The 4,470-nt window shown below is 50.1% G+C and overlaps 1 non-coding gene across 1 annotated transcript; it reads right to left on the bottom strand.

Moving 5' to 3' along the window:
- Positions 1 to 4,398: 4,398 nt before the first annotated feature.
- Positions 4,399 to 4,470, bottom strand: TRNAD-GUC (transfer RNA aspartic acid (anticodon GUC)). Its single transcript has one exon. It is a non-coding gene; the product is annotated as a tRNA-Asp (tRNA).

Genomic DNA, 4,470 nt, shown 5'->3' with positions numbered 1-4,470 from the left:
TTTTGCACATTTACACGGGAGCAATGCAACACTTGCATTACATACCATAACTTACTAATTAAAAACAGGTTACAAACTGCGGCTCTTGCAAATATTGATAATTGAGCGCTTTTCCATTTCTCCGCTTTTTCACGGGTTTCTCTGACCTGCTCTAGCCAGTATGGCTCGCTTTCCTTGTAAAATTCCAAGGGCACACCCAAGTACTTTGCAGGCGTTGTAACCCACGACACATTAGCGAAAGTGTCGGGGTCAGCTGCCATTCTCCGTGCCAAAATCCCAGGCACTTACCCCAGTTAACTTTACTCCCTGTGACTTTGCTAAAATGTTTTACCACATCCACTGTCCTCTTTATACTCTCCTTATTCACACAAAAAACCGCAACGTCGTCTGCGTAAGCCAGCAATTTGACTTCTGACTCCTGCAGTCGAAAACCATCAATGTCATTGTTTTGTAGGATGCTTAAACACAATGTTTCAATATAAATGCCGAACAAAAGAGGGCTGAGGGGGCAACCTTGGCGCACCGAACGTCGTACGTTGATGGGGGCCCCAGTGACTTATTGACAATTAATCTCGTAGTGCAGTTACGGTACGCCAAGGCCACTCCCTCTCGAATAACAGAGCCGACATTAACATGGTCTAATATACTGAACAGAATAGTATGCGCCACACAATCAAAAGCTTTCTCCAAGTCCAACTGCAGTAAAGCAACACACGCATGAGTTGCATCGCAGCATTCGAGCGCACTTCTCGCTTTGTGAATGTTCTGAAAGATGGATCGCCCTTTGATACTGCACGTTTGGTGAGGGCCCACTAGTTCGCATATAACCGTTTGTAGTCTGCCAGCAAGCACCTTCATATAAATCTTGTAATCAACGTTTGTCAGAGCAATGGGCCTGTAAGACGACAACTGCCTAAGCTTATCTGGTTGGTCAGTTTTCGGAATAAGTACTGTGTGTGACGATCCGAAAGACGCAGGCAGTGCCTTCAGCTCATACGCTTCATTAAATAAGGCACACAACAAAGGAGATAGCTGTTGCTTGAACGCTTTATAAAAAGCCGCACTCAGGCCATCAGGCCCGGGTGATTTCCCAGGGGTTAAATTTTTTATTGCCTGCTGCACTTCTTTTTCGCTTATTGGCCGCTCCAGTCTTTCTTTTTGTTCGTCATCAATTTTTGGCATCGCGTCAAGAAAGGATTCTTTAAAACGGTCCAAATTAACCTCTCGGGACGAAAATAGCTCTTCATAATACTCCCGGAAAGCCTTCGCGATTCCTTCGTTATCGGTTTCTGTGCGGCCTGCCCAATCTACCTCTGCCACGTGATTTCGCCTTGCATTTGCTTTTTCTATTCCCAACGATCTTTTTTTCGGCGTCTCATCCATGGCCAATTTTTCCGCTCTCGCACTTACCAGTGCTCCGCGATAACGGTCTTCGTCATTCAGTTGAAGTCTTTGTTTTATTTTTCTAACGTCGTCCATGTATAACCCTGGCGTGTTACACTCCAGGGCTAACAATTTATCTAGCAAAGATCTTAAATGCATTTCATTTTGTTTTTCTTGAAACCGTATGCAGCTGGCCTTTTCTATAGCTTTGATTTTAATTTGTTGCTTACACAGTTCCCATTCTTGACCCAGTTCGTGGGTGTCCTCCTGACAAATATTACCAATTTCTTCTTCTACTAGTCTGGTGAACTGCTCGTCATTCAGCAGTTTATTATTTAACTTCCACAATTCCCAATTAAAACCGCTACCTCCCTTTCTTGGTCCAATTGTACACTGAACCATGCAGTGATCTGAGTACGTTACCGCCAAAACATGATAATCCTGGCATTTTGGAGCCAGTTCTGCGGCCACATAAATTCTGTCAAGGCGGGCGTGGCTAGCACCCTGAAAATGCGTATACTGAACCCGTCGCTCGCTCGTGAGACACTCTGCAACGTCTTCCAGTGCAAACTCGTCAATCAAGCGCGAAAGTACCTCTGTGCTACGATCCCTAAATGTACGAAGGCTAGTTTTGTCACCGGACCTCAGTACACAATTGAAATCTCCCAGTAAGACAAGTTGCTTATCCGTGTTTAAATACTCTTCAACAAAATCAAACAAAGCAGCCCTCTCATCAACTATCGTAGGTGCATATATACAAACAGCCCGCCACTCAGCCGAGCAAAAACTAAAATCAAGGACCACGCCCCGACCCGACGGAAAAGAAGCATGCGACTGCACTACAAGACCCGGCAACTTCTTCACAAACAGGACGCATCCAGCAGAAGTACCGACTGCATGGCTGACAACTGCGTAAAACCGCGACGTGAAACGTTGCACCATGCTCTCGGTCTCTTGTTCACCCTCGACTTTTGTCTCTTGAACTCCAAGTATATCGATGTCATTTTCATTTAAAAGGCGCAGGACTTGGCTCTGCTTCCTTTTCGCTGCTAGACCTCTCACGTTAAGGGTCGCAATCTTTAGTGACAGTTCATAAGCCATTTTCTTAGAGTGAAAAGAGGCCAAGAGCATGGTGCTTACCTCTCACGTCTAGCATGGCGCTAGACGCTTTCGTTGGCGCCAGAGCCATGAGGTTGGACTGGCAGACCTTGTGACAGGGGCGGCTTTTCGGCAGCTCTCCTGTCCGCCGAGACATTCGGTCTTGGTTTGAAGGTCGCCCTCCTACCTATTGGCGTTTTTATCGGTGGCTCGTCGCTGCTAGCTGCCTCTGCCTGGCTTGTCTCACTTGTGCTCTCGTCGTGGGCACGCTTCGCAGGGCCTTGGACGTTGGTCGCTCGGCCGCTGCTCTTTTCAAGGGTTTCCTGTCGGCCCGCAGACTCCGGAAGTTCAGTTTTTGAGCTCTCGGCATCGCTCACACTTTCTTCCTCTGACGGTCCGTTGTTCGGTAGCGTGACTTCTTTGTCTGGCCTACTGAGTATCTCGTCACCGCCCCCCGGGGGCACTAACATGCCTGTCGTTGCTGTTAGCTTTTCAGCTTCTCCGACCCCCTTTGCGGCCTCTTCTGTCTCTGCGACATCCATTTGGTGCTCCGTCATGTCCGCCCTCGCTGTCGGTGCAGTGGCCACTGCATACGTTCGTACGCAATCTTCCTCGGAGTGGCCAAAACGCTTACATGTCGAACACTGCGGAATTTTACATTCCCGGCGCACATGCCTGGTCCCGCGGCAGCGCAGGCACTGCATTGGCCGCCCAGGCACCACAACAAGGGCCAACTCCCCTGCTACTCTTATCTGGTGAGGCAGGTCTTCTATCCTCATCCCGGGCTTCAACTTCACGAGTACGGCTCTCGTTGTGGAGCCCTTTTCGTGCACGCCCTGGACTCGCCACCGCTCACGGGTCACTTCGGTCACCTCACCGAAAGCCGCAAAAGCAGTTCGGATGTCCTCATCCGCCACGCCATGCAACATCCAGTGGAGCTGTAGCTTCACCTGTTGGTCCTCCGGGTCAATGACGATGCACCGTCGACCTTTCACTTGGAGCTCCTTGAAGGCTGCCAGCCGCTTGGTTGCTTCAGTGCTGCTCAAAGTCACCGCCCAGACATGGTTTATTTGGTAAGCCCCCAAGGCCACCACGTCTGGGAGCGTACCAGTCATGGCCAGGGCGTCCCGGAAATCTTCAACCCTGAAGGGTCGCACTCGTACGTCTCCGTGCAAAAAAACTGTGTTGAAAACAACACGTCCGGTGGGCAGATGCGGCAAAATGAGCTGATATTCCTTATCATCGATTGCGTTAAGCCTGTTACCGCGGCCGGGATACTGGCCACTATACTAACGAGGAGGCGCAGGGAAGGGCTAAGTGCTGTTCTGATATGGCGCATAATGGAAGAACGAAACAAAAACTAAGCTCCCCGTCGAGGAATAGAACCCCGGTCTCCCGCGTGATAGGCGGGGATACTGGCCACTATACTAACGAGGAGGCGCAGGGAAGGGCTAAGTGCTGTTCTGATATGGCGCATAATGGAAGAAAGAAACAAAAACTAAGCTCCCCGTCGAGGAATAGAACCCCGGTCTCCCGCGTGACAGGCGGGGATACTGGCCACTATACTAACGAGGAGGCAAAGGGAAGGGCTAAGTGCTGTTCTGATATGGCGCATAATGGAAGAAAGAAACAAAAGCTAAGCTCCCCGTCGAGGAATCGAACCCCGGTCTCCCGCGTGACAAGCGGGGATACTGGCCACTATACTAACGAGGAGGCGCAGGGAAGGGCTAAGTGCTGTTCTGATATGGCGCATAATGGAAGAACGAAACAAAAACTAAGCTGCCCGTCGAGGAATAGAACCCCGGTCTCCCGCGTGACAGGCGGGGATACTGGCCACTATACTAACGAGGAGGCGCAGGGAAGGGCTAAGTGCTGTTCTGATATGGCGCATAATGGAAGAAAGAAACAAAAACTAAGCTCCCCGTCGAGGAATCGAACCCCGGTCTCCCGCGTGACAGGCGGGGATACTGGCCACTATACTAACGAGGA

This window comes from Amblyomma maculatum, chromosome 9, assembly GCF_055883805.1.
Source record: "Amblyomma maculatum isolate TAMU_Amacu chromosome 9, ASM5588380v1, whole genome shotgun sequence".
Classification (NCBI taxonomy): Eukaryota; Metazoa; Arthropoda; class Arachnida; order Ixodida; family Ixodidae; genus Amblyomma; species Amblyomma maculatum.
Note: the sequence above shows the minus strand (reverse complement) of the source record. Positions and strands in the feature narration are given on the sequence as shown.